Source organism: Dermacentor albipictus, chromosome 5 (genome assembly GCF_038994185.2).
Source record: "Dermacentor albipictus isolate Rhodes 1998 colony chromosome 5, USDA_Dalb.pri_finalv2, whole genome shotgun sequence".
Lineage (NCBI taxonomy): Eukaryota > Metazoa > Arthropoda > Arachnida > Ixodida > Ixodidae > Dermacentor > Dermacentor albipictus.
In genome coordinates, this window is record NC_091825.1 from 108,213,371 (window position 1) to 108,229,729 (window position 16,359).

The following is a 16,359-nucleotide window of genomic DNA, read 5'->3' on the forward strand; positions in this document are numbered from 1 at the left end:
GTGTGTGTGTGTGTGTGTGTGTGTGTGTGTGTGTGTGTGTGTGTGTGTGTGTGTGTGTGTGTGTGTGTGTGTGTGTGTGTGTGTGTGTGTGTGTGTGTGTGTGTGTGTGTGTGTGTGTGTGTGTGTGTGTGTGTGTGTGTGTGTGTGTGTGTGTGTGTGTGTGTGTGTGTGTGTGTGTGTGTGTGTGTGTGTGTGTGTGTGTGTGTGTGTGTGTGTGTGTGTGTGTGTGTGTGTGTGTGTGTGTGTGTGTGTGTGTGTGTGTGTGTGTGTGTGTGTGTGTGTGTGTGTGTGTGTGTGTGTGTGTGTGTGTGTGTGTGTGTGTGTGTGTGTGTGTGTGTGTGTGTGTGTGTGTGTGTGTGTGTGTGTGTGTGTGTGTGTGTGTGTGTGTGTGTGTGTGTGTGTGTGTGTGTGTGTGTGTGTGTGTCGATTAATTGTACGAGCAAAGACAGATCGTTAGCGTCTCTTTAAAGTGTTTCTTTTCAAATACGTTTTCGGCAGAGTAAAACATATCCCGTCACGTCAGGAAACGGTAGAGGGTGGTCAAAATACTCTTATTTATTGCACACCCCTGCTAAACCTTTATCGCATTTTGTAATTATTTTCGCTTGTGATCTCTATTGTTATATGCACCAAAGAAATAAAAAAGAGAGTGAATGCAACCGCTCAAAACCACCAAGCCTATTTCACATCCACAGGCGAAACGAAAAAGAATAAAAAAGAAAGAAGAAGAACGAAATCTTTATAGATGACTTTCCTGTCATCTCTTCTAGCACATTAACGAAAGAAACGAGGGTGAACTATAGAATCTCAAAATTTTAAAAATAAGTATAATAGTTAGGTATGGAACAGCACCAGCATAAATCCAGCATCACGGAGCGTATACGAAGAATGTGCAAGATTTAAAAATAGAAAGCCTTCCCTGTGTCTCATATGTCCATTATTTTTTTGACACCCTCATTGTGGAGGGCGTCAGCTCACCAACATTGAACTCTCAGGCACTGATGTCAGAAAGGGCACCCCAGTGCGGACGCCCGAGAAAGTAAACGGCTGCGAAAGCGAGGAGAGCGCGATAAGCAAGACGTAAAGGGGGAGGAGGGTAACCGGAACGAGATAAGCCGCCACCTCGGTAGATTTCGTCGGTCTGCTCGTTGCGGTTGTCCTCGTGACGGCGCTCAACCCAGTAGGGAAGAACCACTTGAAATCAAAAAGGAAGAGGGGGCCCTCGCATCTGACGTCGCACCGGGCGGTTCGTGACAGCGACGGAGCGGAGGAGAAGGCCAGATCTATAAGCGCACGTGCGCGCGTGCCACAGAGGTGGCGGAGGTGGTGGATGAAATATGACTTCCCGGGGGTTCCTGGCCGCGCGATATATCCCAAGCCATTGTGCACCGTCGCGAGGAAGGGAGGGAAATAAAAGAGGGACGCTTTGGGGAAGGAAGCCCGTCTTCAGTGGTGCCGCCCGCCTCCTTTGGTGCAGCGAAGTGGTCCCGCGCGCTTCTGGCCGGACTGTTCCCACTGCGCAGCGGAAGTACGTCACGGCACCCACGCTTCCGGAGGACTTAGGGAGAACTTCCGGCCGCTTTACTACTCTTAACTTGTTTTGCTTTGAGCGGGCACAGCGACTATGCCCTGTGCGTGCGACGGGCGACTGTCTGTCTGCGGGCTAGAGAAGCCGAGGGTCGACGCACGAGCGCGTCTCAGAAGGGTATCAGCTGCAGGTGCATAGAGAAAGCGTACTTTTTGCACGGTAGGATTAAGCTCGGCAGTAAATGCCCTGTTTGAATAAAAGCACGAAAGTGTACTGTCGCAGTTTTTTTTTACCTGTGTACTAGAAGAGTGAGAGATTAAACGTTTCTAAAAAGAGTAAATGATTGTAAAAGGGTAAATACAAGCAGTAGAGGCACCGTGAAGAGTGGCATCATGTGAATGCTGTTGTTTCTTTTCCTACGTTGTGTTCTAAAACAAAATATATTGCTCTGACACCACTGTGTTAATCAGCCTAAAGTTTTCCTATTGAAGGGAGAATTTGGTGGACATGAACGTCTCTCGCGAGAAGCCGAGTGGTATTGTTTACCCTGTCGAATACCTCCACATTGGCGTTTTGAGCCACTTCTAGAAGGCGCAGTCGCTCTGCGAGCCAATCAGAGAGCACAAGATGGCAAAATCAACAATATTGCGGAATTTGACAGCGACCAGGCGCTCCGGATATTTATAGTAGCCTAGCCAGAGTCGTTTATTGGCTGTCGTAGAGGAACTCTGGGGCTTCGATGCCTTGTGTAGCACTCGAGACCAAAGCATCGCTTCGCGTCCAGTGACAAGCATCGCTTTGCAATGCTTGTCAGCATTGTGAGTGGCACATAGTCCTGGCTACGTTAAATGCTCAGCATTGTGCACAGCACGCGCACGAAGCAACACACGGATTATTAGTGAAGGGTACGTTCTACAGCAGAGTGAGGGCGCAGCTGTTTAGCATTACAGCCAATTAATGTTATGCTCAAATTATTATGTTAAATTAATTATGTTATGTTATTAATGTTATGCTCAAATTATTTTGCAGCGTAAGCTGTTACGGGCTCATTCCAATAGCCCTATCGGTTGGTGATGGTGTCCACCGCCGTATCCGCCGATGTCCGGTGGCCGTAGCAGCTATCGCCGGGAATGAGAAAAAAAAAACAATTCCCTTCGAGATAGAACCCGTGCCCGCTGTGTGGGAGTCAGCCACTCTACCACTCAGCCACACCAGCGCTTGCTAGCGTGCACCAGAAAAAATGCCCAAACGCGTTCTTACGCGCGAGGAGACACGTGATGTTACATGCGTGCCGCGTAGCATCGATATGTGCACATTTTGCATTGCAGTTTGCATATTATTACACCAGGTAGAACTGCATACAGGAGATGCGCAGGTAGCGGTACAAGGTAATTAGACAAGGCTTGAGGAAGAAAAAAGAATGCTTAAGAAGATGTATGCAAGAATACCAGAAAACAATTTCACGCAAAAACTCTTCTAAGAGTTGTCTAAGTATGCGTAGCGTTGTGCCACTTGTTTATCTCGATGCAGCCCGGTCTCATATCAACGTTATGAAACTTGATCAGTCCAGTACAGAGGACAGCGCTGCGGCGACATGAACTGGTGCGGACGGCTAATGTGTCCACAAGAAGACTTTTCTTTATGAATGCATACGTGAGACGTAACATAAGCATCTAGTAAATGAGACTTAATAGAAGTTAATTGCTACTTTCCAACTAAGTACCGCACTGCACATATTCTTTACACATTGTTAAGCAGTTGAAGGTGCAGCTGAAGGCAAAAATATTAACATTAGCCTTACCTTCGACGGTACGTTTCATATACTGCTGGGACATTTAGCTACCTTACTGAACCATTTTAAGTTCTCAAGCCTGAAAAAAAGAAAACATGCGTTTAATTTGTTTATCTTTCTCTGGAATGAGTTGAACAATATTTTGAGCGCCGGTTCAAGCTGAGTTACCAGCGAGAAGCATGCATGCGGATAAAACAAAGGGAAAAGAAATAATATTTTATCTACTTTCCGCACTGAATCTCCCTCGAGAACCATTTCTCACAGACGCGACCGAATTAATCTTTCCTCAAGCAGGATTATTTTTATCTTGCCTCGCTGCCTACGTGTGTATGGTGTACTCACAATTTCTTCTTATTTTTTTTTTCTTACCTCCCCCCCTCCCCCCTCCCTACATGCAGAGATGACGGTGGCGCGGTCTCCCTGTCATCGCGTCGCTACTGCGCCGGGAGGCGCTAACCGGAAAAACGCAAGCTGGGACACCCCCATGGGAAAACGCGAGCAGCTATGAAGAAGGCAAAGAGCCGGCATGATCGCTTCCTGAGCATACGTGGCGTCTGAAATAGTCCGGCACACAGCATCCGGTAGACCACTCTTCTATGGATAAATGCTGCCCTCCTCTCGTCCAGTGTTCCCCTGCTTCTCTTCCGTTTCTTCCCTATTTACGTCGCGCTGAGTCACGGTGAATAAAAAAAAGGGACTTGGACCAACAAAAAAAAAAACAGATCAAACTTTCCCCAACAAAAGAATAAATTCGCAGGATTCGTCATTACGGTTATCGTCACACTAGATAGGTTAATATAAAGATTTACTGATCGCGGTGGTTCATTTAATAGATTAATTTAAAGCCGTCAAAACGTTTTGTTTCGACAGTGGAGGTTTGACGCTCATACTTTTGTCTTCCTACCTGATCGCGTCAATTTTCTTGCTCCTTAATATGGCGAGTCATTTGGGAATCTCCATTGCATTTATATAAAACATACGCGCAATGAACAGGAATAGTGGCAGTCAATACCGTGCACATTACGAGACATTCATTTGGGCACAAAGGGCATCGAGTTTTCATGAGACAGAAGGTCTTATAGGCTGAAAATGTAGTAAAAGAGGGGGTTGTCACACAAAGAGTGCACGGGACATATCTCGCATGCTTCCGGAGATTCCACTGCAGGTATCTGGTGTGTGTGTGAAAACTTTTATTGTACTGAGGTCCGGAGGCTCGACTTCTCAAGCCAAGGCGGGCCGCTCCCACGTTGGCACTGTCAGGCCAAGCCTTTCAGCGACATCATGGGCCCTCTGGACTGCCCTTAGTTGGTCCTGAAACAATGGGCTTTGAATCCTTTTCTCCCACTGTGTCCATTCTTCAACGAGGTTGGGGAGAGTCGCGGGACACCCCGCCAGCATATGTCTGATTCCAATGATGCCATTACAATCATTGCATTCCATCTTAATCTCCCTTTCTGGATATATTTTATTAATGATGTACGGTGTGGGATATGTACCCGTTTGCAATAAGCGCAGTGAGACTGCCTGAGCCCTGTTCAGTTTTGAATGTGGCAATGGGAATTGTCTGCGTCCTAAATAGTAATGTTTGGTAACATCATTGTATGTTAATAAATGATCTCTGGATTCCCTCGCTTGATGGTGAACGGCTCGGTTGTGACTGTCACGGTTAGCAAGTCCTCGTGCCAAGTCATGAGCAACCTCATTGAGGTTTACCCGAGTCTCGTCCACTTTCCCCATATGCGCAGGAAACCATCGGATTTCAGTTGTCATAATCACAATGTTTTCAAAAAGTTTAGCTGCAACTCCAGCTACGTAGCCTTTATCAAAACACTTTACAGCGGTTTTCGAATCACTGTAAATGAAGGCCCACTTATTACTCCTGATGGCTAGAGCAATTGCCGCTTGTTCCGCCACCGTGGGGTCCTTGGTAAAAATTGTGAGAGCGTCTTGCACCTTCCCTTGATAATTTGATACAATGGCCGTATAGGCTTCTTTACCGTTCACCCAGGCGGCATCAACTATAGCTGCCAGTTGGTTCTGCTGCTCTATTTCCTTCAAGAGTGCTTTAGCTCTTGCCTTTCTCCTTTCGACATTATATTCTGGATGCATGTTTCTGGGGAGAGGGTTGGTTCTGATCTTGCTCCTAACGTCAGTCATTAATTCTACTTCAGCCTCTATTGGACTCCTCGATGTATTCAGTTCTGCACCTATTGCCTGTAATATGTTCCTGCCAGCTCGTGACTTTGTCAATCTTTCGTGTTGCGCTAGCTGTTGGGCCTCCGCAATTTCTTGCATTGTATTGTGCACCCCTAGACTCATGAGTTTGTCGGTTGCAGCGTTACTGGGTATACCTAGGGCTACTTTAACGAGCTTCCTGAGCATCACATTAAGTTTGTTAAGTTCTGCCTGCTTCCATTTGAATAATCCAGCCACATAAGTGAAGTGACAGAGAGCAAAGGCATGTATTATCCTCAAAGCGCTGTCTTCTCCCAGGCCTCTGTGTCTATTGGTAATTCTCCTTAGTAACCTAATGACCTCATCTGTTTTATTCGAGATATGTTGTATTGTTCTGTAGTTAGTATTGTTTCCGTCTATGTGATACCCAAGAACCTTGATTTTTTCAACTAGCCTGATTGCGGATCCTTCATGAGTATATAAGCACACTCTTGGCTCATCTTCCGGAATGTAACCTCTTGGTTTACGACCTTTTCTGCAATGTTTAATGACTAAGAGTTCTGATTTGGCTGCCGAGCATTTCAGCCCCATGGCTTTCAGTGTGTTCTCTACAACGTATAAACTTTCCTGTAATCTGTTCTCTGTCTGTCCTATATTGCCCTTGGCACTCCATATGGTTATGTCGTCGGCATTTATCACATAACGTATACCCTCAATTTTCTCCAGATTTCTTGCAACCTTGGACATTGCTAAATTGAATAGCATGGGCGAGAGCACAGCCCCTTGTGGAGTGCCCCTATTTCCCATATTCTTAGCTTCTGATTTAAGCTCACCCAGCATGAGTTGTGCAGTTCTATTTCTAAGAAAGTCCTTAATCATGTTAAAAAGTCTCTTACCCAAACCCATCTCCGAGAGAACGTCAAGTATTGCCTTATGCTTTATACGATCAAAAGCTTTTTCCACATCCAATCCCAAAAGAGCTTTCGTATGCGCTGGGCTAGCCTGTATAAGTTGATGTTTGATCAGCAGCATAGCATCCTGAGTTGACAGCCCTGGACGAAAGCCGATCAAGTTGTATGGGAGGATCTCGTTCTGCTCAACGTATTTCGTGAGTCGATTTAGGATGACATGTTCCATAGCTTTGCCTAGGCATGACGTTAAGGAAATAGGACGGAGGTTGTCTAGAGTGAGTTGTTTGCCTGGCTTTGGTATGAGGATAGTATTGGCCACCCTCCATTCCTCTGAGTATACCCCTTTTCTCCAACATTCATTGAAGTGTTCAGTTAGATAATAGATTGATGCATCATCTAGATTTCTTAACATCTTGTTAGTTATTCCGTCAGGTCCAGCCGCCGATCTACCATTAAGACTGTGAAGAGCGGCCCTCACTTCACTCTCAGTGAAGTCCTGGTCAAGTTCTTCACATATGCCTCCCGTATACTCGGGGCTCTCCTCTCCTTCGTTTGGTTGTTTAAGTGGGAGATATTTGGCTGCGAGACTATCCATGATATCCCTCTCTGTTTTATCTTGGCTTTCCTTATGAACCAACTTAGCTATAGCTGTTCTCTTGCTTGTCCTTGTTTCATTCTCGTTGAGCAAGTGCTTGAGGAGGTTCCAGCTACCTCCATGTTTGAGTCTACCATCAGCCGAATTACAGATCTCATCCCACTGTTGCTTCACGAGGGTCTTCGAATGATCATCAATTTCTCTGTTTAATTGCGCTATTTTTTTTCTTAGCCTTCTGTTAAGTCTCTGCGTTTTCCATCTCCGTAATATAGCCTGTTTGGCCTCAATCAGATGCGCCAGCCTGCTGTCCATAGCTTCAATATTCTCCTCTGTCCTGATTTCTTTAGTGGCCTCCTTGACGTCCTCTCTGAGCTGGATGACCCATGTCTGAAGGGGCTCCTGCTCGGCATGTGGAGGCCCGACTGTCCCTCTGTTCGCCCTAATTTTTCTGAAGTGATCCCAATCAGTGAATTGGAAGATTCTTGTTTCCTGTCTCGGTATGCGTATTGTTATGTGTATGATGTAATGATCGCTTCCGAGATCCAAGTTTGAATTTTCCCAATTGGCTCCTCTTGAATTGTTCACAAAAGTAAGATCTGGCGTGGAGTCCCTGCTTGCGGAAGTGCCACAACGGGTGGGATACGCAGGATCAGTAATCAAGCATAATCCCAGATCCATGGCAAGACTCCATAGCTCCTCTCCCTTCTTTGTGTTCCAAGCGTATCCCCATGTATGATAGGGAGCATTAAAGTCCCCTCCAATAATGAGAGGGGAGTTTTTGGCAACCGAAAGCACCTTGTTGAAGAGTGCTCTAAACCTTTGTCTCATGTCGTTAGGACTGCTGTAAATATTCAAGCAGAAAATGCTTTGCGTCTTACCTCTGTTTCTTTTAAGTATAATCTCAACTAGAATAAATTCAAACCTGGAATGTCTAAGGTGAATCTCATGCTCAATGTACGGCAACTTTTTGTCAATGAGGGTCGCCAACCCCCTCCCCATTCTTTTGTCTCTACATATAACTTTGTACCCAGTGAGCATAATTTCGTCCGCTAAGGTTTCCTGCAGCATAATTACCTTTGGCCTGGCCTCAGAGGACCTGATGACGTGTTGCAGTGCTGCTTTTTTGTGTTGGAACCCACGACAATTCCATTGCCACACGTTAAATCCATGATTACTGTCCATTGTTATTAGGTGAGGATGCCTTTCTATTACCTGCTATTTTCCTCTTTGTGATGGCCCCCGACAATGCAGGAATGGACTTTATACTATCCGCCTCCGATGGCAGATACTCATCGTCGTCATCCCCTCGTGCCTCCATTTTCCTAAGTCTTTTCTCTGCCGTTAGCCTCCATTTCCACAATTTGTCCACTTTAAAGTTGGTCGTTTCCACTGTCTCTCTTAACGCTTTTATTGCCTCTTTTATTTCACTGAGGGCTGAGAAGACTAAATCACCCTCGGAACTCACCGCTCTCTTTTTAGGGGCAGGGGAGCTGGATTCCCCGGGATCGTTGCTTTTGCTCACAGGTCTATCTATCTCTACACTAGCAGGGCTTGACTGCTCTTTTTTACGAAGCTCTACTACCTGCCTGGTCAATTCATCATTAGCTTTTCTTAAAGAGGCTACTTCTTTAATTAATTGCTCTATTCTGGCATCATTGTCATCACCCACAGCCGCCGAGGCGCCCCCAGCAACCCTCGCCATACCTTTGACTTTGTCAGCCCAGGTAGTTCCTGGCGTCGTCTTCTCGCCAGGGATTGAGTCTCTTTGCACGAAGTGCACCTGCGTGTCCCTTGACTTGGAGCGCCTTCTCTCCCTGGATAGCGAACGATGCCTGGATCTGGTGCGACTCCTGGAGCGCGAGTGCTCCCTGTCCTCGGGGCGATGGTTGGGCGCCAGCTGATGCGCCTCCGAGTGCGCTCTTGTTGACGACCGACTCCTGTTGCGCTCTCTTCGACGGAGTCGTACGACGTAAGGGACTTGAAATCTTTTCTTACAAAATTTGTCGCCGGTAGGGTGATCGCCGTCACAAAATTTACACCTAGGTACACACACATGTTCATCTCCTGGGTTGCGAGTTCCACAACCTCTGCACTGAACAAAGTCAGGTGTTGGACACACATCAGAGCGGTGCCCGACCCTTCCGCAGGTGAAGCAGACGTCGAATTGCTTCCTGTAAAGGTAGCATCTCACTAGTGTGGATCCATACCTGACAAAATTGGGCACTTTGAGTCCATCGAAAAGTACTATGACCGATTCCGACGTCTTGATGCGCTTAGCAGCCAGCGCAAGCGGGTTCAAGTCATGCACGATGTTTCTTGTTATCATAGCTTGGGAGTCTCTGATGTCCACTCTTCGGATGACGCCTTTGCATGTGGCATGTGGTGCCGCTTCGTATGCATTTACCTCGTATTCCGCAGCCATGATCTTGAAAGACTTGATTCTGACGTACTTCGCAGCATGTTCGGGCTTAGGTGTGCTGACTACGATGATATTTTGAGTGAAGTTTGGGCAGACAACATCTTCACGGGCCTCGTCTTCCGTTAGGCCGGACGCCTCAATGACTGCAGAACCAATCGTGGTGGTGCTCACCTTGTTCAAATTGAGCCCTCCTCGAGGCCGTATAATGATCTTGCTGTGCTCCTCAGGCAGTTGAGGCATTCTCGAAGCTCTGATAACCCGATTCTTAATCATTCCACCGACGGCGGTTTTCTTGGCGCCATGATCTCGCTGACTGCGTGGCAATGTGCTCTCCTCATCCACAGCCTTTGTGCTAGCTCGTGATCTTCGGCCAGCCACGACTTGCCAGCCGAAGTCTTCCTGACCATTGTTTCTTTCATTTCCAGAAAAATCATCTTCCATGCTTGTATCCGCCATGCCTGCGGGCAGGTGGGCTTACTAGGCCCAACAAGGGTCCTACTCCTCACTAAGCTTGGCTCCGCTAAGCTCAAGTCAGCGTCTAGGAGCAGAAAAGGTTCTGTAAAATTGTGAAAATAGGAGCCCCACCTCGAATCTTGGTGTCAGTCGATTCGCCGTCGCTTCGTGGATCCAGTGGTATGCTTCTTTTCGTTGTACTCTCAAAATTGGCGAGCGGAGCATGGAAAAAGAAAAGGAGCAGATGCTTCCACGTCTGCACTGCTCGGCGCTTCTTCTTCTTTCTCCCAGGTATCTGGTGAGTGGTCTCTATAACCATGACCACTTATGCCGGCAGACTCCGTGGTTAAGTTGTCCAGCCATCACTGACTGGTGGTTAAGCGTCGAGCAAGCACCAGCAAAGTAAAAAAACAATGCGAAAAGTTTAGTGAATATATGCCCGGTTAGTTTAAAAAACGTTCTCAACGCTGGAAGTTTTGAGTGATACTAAACATATATACGTCCCAGTGGCGTGCTTGAATTATTGATCCGTGTGAGCTATTGGTTTTCCTTATTGTCGCCTATTTCAGAAGGATTTTATTATGTACGTAGGAGCACTTGACTGTTTGTTATGTGCTGCATGTTACTGCTTCGTACTTAAGTTCATCTTGAAAAAGAAAATGTCGTAGTGGGGAATTCGGGTATTGGGCTTTCCACAGTGAATTCATAGTATATACTAATACTGTAGGACGCGTCTAATCCACAAGTTCTGTTTCTACAAGCGTCCATGCCATAATGACGACACTCTCATTGTTTGTGAATGCCAAACTCCCTTGTAGGAACCAAAGTCATGTAAGTATAATGCTTTGAGATCACGCTGGAGTGTTCCAGTCTGAAAGATACATGTTACCGTTATGCATTCCAATAATGATCGTTTTCTCAGTGTGACACAATAGCCGACACTTTAATGTCAGAAAATCTTGAAAAATCTCTGTAGTTCGCGTAGACTCAGGTCGTTCGGTTACGCTGTGCAACTTCTCGCAAAAAAAAAAAAGCGAGTGCGCGCGCAGTTTGCTGACAATGATGACCAACTTGTTCCTCGGTGTGACGCCGTCCGTAGACATGCTAGCGGAGACCACGTAGTGTGCAACCTTAAGCTGCCCCTGGTAGCAACCGGCTTCCTTCACTGAGTCAGCCTCAGGCTTCGGGTATTCCATCCGTGGGATTGAGTGCGAATGGCGTGGTGTAAGCACCGCCGAAGTGTAAGTCTCTCAGCGCGAGGCGTGTCGAACGCCACGCGTCATTTGGCGGGTCGCACCCACGCGATATAGACTCCGCAAACGACACGCGCAGCTATCACTTGTCATTTGGCACGGCCTCGCTGTGAAGGGATTCCGCAAAAGAGCTGCGCACCCATATCGCACTCATCCCACTCTCCCCCTCTCACGCAGTTCTCATTAACTCCGCACCCGTCAAGCACCCTTCATCGTCGCCGCCAACGCAGCGTCCCAGCTCCCGGACGGGCCACCGGCCTGTCACCGCCAGGGCTTCGTAACGTCGGTTGGCGTACTACTTGTCGGCTCCGAACTGGGACGGAGCCGCCAAAGCGGGTGCGTCGAGGGCCCTCCTAGTCGCGCCAGAAAGGCCTGACTCTCTCGCCTTGGCTGTCGTTGTCAGAGTGTCTGCGGCTGAGCTCGAAATGAGAAGCACCACCTCCCCCCTCCTCTGTCCCTCTGCCGCTGACTTGTGAGCGTCCTGTTCAATACAGCCTTCTGCTCTTGACATAACCAGACGCGAGAAGGCTTCGAGAAGGCTTTGTGTCGAATAGCTGTTTGAGAGAGCGGTGACCTTCGACGAATCGCGTGGATTTGGCAAAGCGAGAACAATGATATTTTATTCGGGTTAACATTGTTCTCAGACTTGAATTCAGGAGAAGCGGCGTCGTAAGACGTTTCTACGTCTTACGTCTTACTATACATTGCTGGTCCGTGTTCTTGTCATGACTCACTACGCTTAATGCGTGTTTACAATCAACCCGCAGGGTTTTTAGTGCATGTCCCGTGGTGTGGCAAGAGCAGCAGCTGTACAAGAAGCCTTACCGAAGCCTCTACAATGCTACCCAAGACAGGGTAGCCAGCCGGTACTTACACTGGCTAGCCTCCCTGCTTTCTCTCTCTTTTGCCTCCTGCTTGGTGTAACACATACATTTCATTGTGAAGCCATATGTATTATTGCCTTCTACAATTATATGGCTATATTTGCTTTTGATTCATTTAAAATTGCGTTTTTTAATCTAGCATCAAGATTTGTTGCAACGACTCGACGAATATTGTTCGCGTGATCTTTGGTTGGGACAGCTCCCCCTGTTCAAGACATCTTTTTTCTTTTAACCTGTGCACAAGCTTGAACTTAACGAATGCATATGTTTAGCCTACGGTAGTGATACCTGCTCAAGCTATACAACGCAAATAAAGTTCAGCTTAATATACTAAAGTCTAATGAGGTCACAGAAGCATGTTTACAATATCGTTTCGTCTTTAATGTGTGTCTACTTTGGCAACAGTAGAAAAACTAACATTGTGACATGAAATGTCACCAAGTGAAACGCGTAAGCTACGTATCTCCCCCCCTGCGCTGCGTAATAATATTCACTTCCATTTCAATTCCTCCCGTACCTGCGTTGAAAAAGAGTGAATCCCAAGAGGGGTACAGTCGCTCGCGCTTTTCCAATCTACGCTGTCTCATGGAGAAGCGAGAACTGTTACCGGAGGACCGTGGAAGCGAACTTTTCAATTTCAGAACCACACTGGAGCTTGTCCTCTCGCCTCTCTTTATTTAGTTTTTTTTTTCTTTCTCTTTAGCCTTGTTTCTTTTTCTCTCCTAGGAGACGCAATTTCTCGATCTCCGCGGAGCCACGTCGCGTTAACCTGACAAAAGGAGGAATAAGGAGCAAGTCCCTCCTCAGAATGAATTAAATTCTCGAACCTCCCTTACACACGGCTCCCGAAGACAGCGTCCGTTTGTCCGGTCCCGTAAAGGTTTCAGCCCTCCGAATCCATTGTCATTCGCTAGCGAGGAAGTAAAGCTTACAGCAGTAGAACCGAGCCGAGAAGACGTAGTCACCCTCCGGACTATTGCCCTTCGAATAAGAAGGAAACTGTGATAAGATAAAATGAGAGAAAGAAGGGGGGGGAGGGGGGGAGGCGCCCTTCCAACTTCTACTTTTGCCACGGTATCACCAACCCACGCCGTATCTCCGGGAGTCTCCGCGCTGAGTCCACCGCCAAAAAGGCACCGCGCTCGCATATACGTCTGTGTTTCTTCCGGCCGCGGATCGGGTGTGTCTTACGTAAAGCCCATCCTACGGGGAGCAGACGAGGCATTGCTCGGGGTTGGACGGAATGAGAAAAGCGAGCCGCGGTGCTTCAAAGAGTGAAAATCTGCGAGAGGTGCCGGGCTATCGCGCGCAATGCACGTTGCAGCGAGTGTCCAGAGGTCGCGGCGACTGCATTTGGGCGAAAATAATCTCGAAACCGGGGACGAAGTGTGCACCCCGCCCCCGCGTCTGCACGCTTGCCCGGAACCCCGGCCGTCACGACTCTCTACAGCGTTGGCGAGCGGCGGAGCGGGCGCGCCGTTGAAACGAAACCAATGCCGCTGGGGGAACAGAAACGCAAGAAGCTCGCACTATGAAAAAAGAAAGAGATCCCTCGCGCGCGCGCGGAACAGCCACTGCCGTCGTCACCGTCAGCTACATCTTTACCACTGCGTGAAAAAGGGGATAAAAAGAACACACACGCACTCGTAAAGAGAGAGAAAGAAGTGTTTTATCTCTTTCTTATATTTCGGTTTCCTTATTTCTCTCTCGTTCTCAAGTCCTTCCCGCAGGAACCAACCTCCGGTTCGTGCCAAGACCCAAATAGAAGCAAACAGAAAAGGAGGAGCCGAGCAAGACAGCGCCAGTGGTGGAGGCGATGCCGGCTCAGTGGGGAAGGAAGGGCGAGCCATGGAGACGCATTTGAAATGCGAATTTTCTCCGGGACGCTCCGGCCAACCGAGCGAGACAGACCAACCGAGAGAGGCCCGCCACCACCGCCTATGTGGGGGAGTGCGCGGAAAGCGGAGGGGGGCAGAGGGGGGAGGCGTTGTCGTCTCTTTCCCTTCCCCTCACTCTTCCTTGACTGTACAGAGGCTTCCTACTCATATTTCTTAAACTCACTACTATACTGTAGGCCCTCGTCTTGTGCTTACGTCTTTCTCGTTCTGCCACTGCTTTTCTTTTTTTTTTGCCTGGCCCTTTCTTTATTATTATTTACATTCTTACTTGTAGATACACTGTCTGGCATTTCGGAATGCTTCGCGTTTTTCCCGACAGTTTTCTGATATTGTGCACTATCTCAACACCGCATCCGTCGTCATTATCGTTTCCTTATTCTTTTAGTGCTTGCTTCTTTCGGTTCTGCATGTTCGTCCTCCTCTCACTTTATTTTTTTCGTCGCCTACGTTATTCTTTCGTCTTCTCAGTGTACCTCTCGGTTCGTTGATTCCTTCCTTCGTTCACTGCTTTTTCATTCCTCGCGTAGAACGCGCGTTGGAGTTTACACTTTTCCATTTTCGGGGCGCGTGCGTTTGATCTCAGTACTGCGAAGAAAAAAAAACTGATTGCTTCTGCTCCAAGTGGAGGCGAGATAGAAAATAAAGGTTGTAAGAACGGCCGTATATGGGCAGAAGACGAGGAGCGGCCGGCGTAAGACGGGAGGACCAAGGCGCGCACCGTCTCTTTTGCGTTTTGTTATGGTCATTTTTAAAACCCGGAAGCGACTGGAAAAGTGTGACAGGATGTACAAGACTCGAAGGGCAAAATAAAAGAGAAAAGAAAACAGTAAGAAGTTTGGAGGTCGGAGCAGGGATGACGCACGGAATGAGAAGCATTGAAAAAGCAGTATGCTCGACGACTCCGATTTTTTTTTCTACACTAATTCAAAGCTTACAGCTGTAAGCTGTCAAGAAATAACGTGCAACCAACCTTCAATTTGTATGGATTAAGAAACATATCCCGTGCACAGGGTCCCGCGCACACGAACGCGGACACGCACAGGGCTGACAAGCTTGCAGGTAATCAACCCACGTGACGAAATTTAAGGCAAATGGACGCCGATGTTATGCGAAAGCGATAAAGTGACTACAATGCTTTGGAGGTCGCCCGTCGAGTTATAGACCAGCGACTATGGCGTTGCACTGCTAAGGTCGAGATCGCGGGTTCGAAGGGGCGAGATGCAAAATAAGCTCGTGTACCTAGATTTAGATGCACGTTAAAGAACCCCGAGTGGTCAAATATAATCTGGAGTCCCCTCACTATACGGAGTGCATCAATGATCGTATTGCGTGTCTTGCACGTAGAACCCCCACAATTCGATTTGGCTTTTGGACGTCACGGCAGTATTCCGCCCACGACCCTTTATAGATATCCTTTCGAAAGCTGTCCAGTGCCAATAAATGTACCCATTTGTGCTCTGAGTCAGCAACCTTGTGCAGCGTTGCTGGTGCTTCAGCTCCTATTGGCGGCCAGAACAAAATAAAGTACAGTGTGACATCGCAACGTCTTGTGTTGTCTCTATGCATTGTGCCTTATACTTTCTTGTCCTGGAGATGCATATTCACTCATCTTCGGGCTCCACGATTATGAGTTCAACTGCATTATGAGTCCCCCCCCCCACTAAACAAAAAAAAAACCATCTGAACAGACCAGACCGCGTAAGAGCAGGAGTCGCTGTCGTACTGTTATAGACTGATTAGTGCCCTATAGTACGCTAAGCTTTCATAGCATAGCAACTAACTAGTGTGGTGTTCTCTAACTGCTATCGCTCTTCCACTTACCTTTCTTTGTTTCTTTTTTTTCAGTTCTTGTGGCACTTTTACATATCCGTGCCGTGAAAAAAAAAGGAAGCTGTCAGTTGAAAAAAAAAAAACAACGAGCATTATTCGAGGTTTGTCCCTTTCCGCTGCGTCGAACGGTGTAAGCGCTATAAAGGAAAAGACCGATCCAGATGGAGGCGCGAGCAAAGCTGGTCGTAAGAAGATCCAACAAGGAGCAAATAAAGAACAAAATCCCGGGAAACAAACGTATGTCAATCGAGTTGAATTAGAAGATGCGACCTGAATAACCCGGCTAGGCTGGTTCGCGAGACCTCGTCTGGTGCGAAAGCTATGTAGGAGCACGGAATCAAACAAAACCTTCCTTTGCGATTTGTTTTCGCGAAAAAGAAAAGCGATAAAGCGATAGAACAGAGGAAATAGGGAAACGGTCGTAGGCAGACACTCACGAAAAGTGTTCGCCCTGTCGGCGCCGACTTTTATTCATTCCCTACAAAAGGTGATCGGCAAAGGACGAGGGAGCGCTACATCCACATTGCAGTGGGATTGCATTTGGCGCCCGGAATCTGCTGGGCTCTCTTGTATGCTAAGTGGCGCTTTTGTTAGAGCTGGGAGCCCCGTCCCACTTCGCGC

At 47.6% G+C, this 16,359-nt stretch overlaps 1 protein-coding gene across 13 annotated transcripts in view; it reads left to right on the plus strand.

The window, feature by feature from the left end:
* Nucleotides 1–15,438, plus strand: part of LOC135897135 (uncharacterized) — a 771,735-nt gene extending 756,297 nt beyond the window's left edge. For all 13 annotated transcript variants that reach the window (XR_011514566.1, XR_011514567.1, XR_011514565.1 and 10 more), the window contains 3 exons: nucleotides 3,719–3,901; nucleotides 11,304–11,462; nucleotides 13,729–15,438. The gene's annotated coding sequence lies outside the window, so the exon portion shown is untranslated. The remainder of the gene's footprint in view (nucleotides 1–3,718; nucleotides 3,902–11,303; nucleotides 11,463–13,728) is intronic.
* The last annotated feature ends 921 nt before the right edge of the window (nucleotides 15,439–16,359 follow it).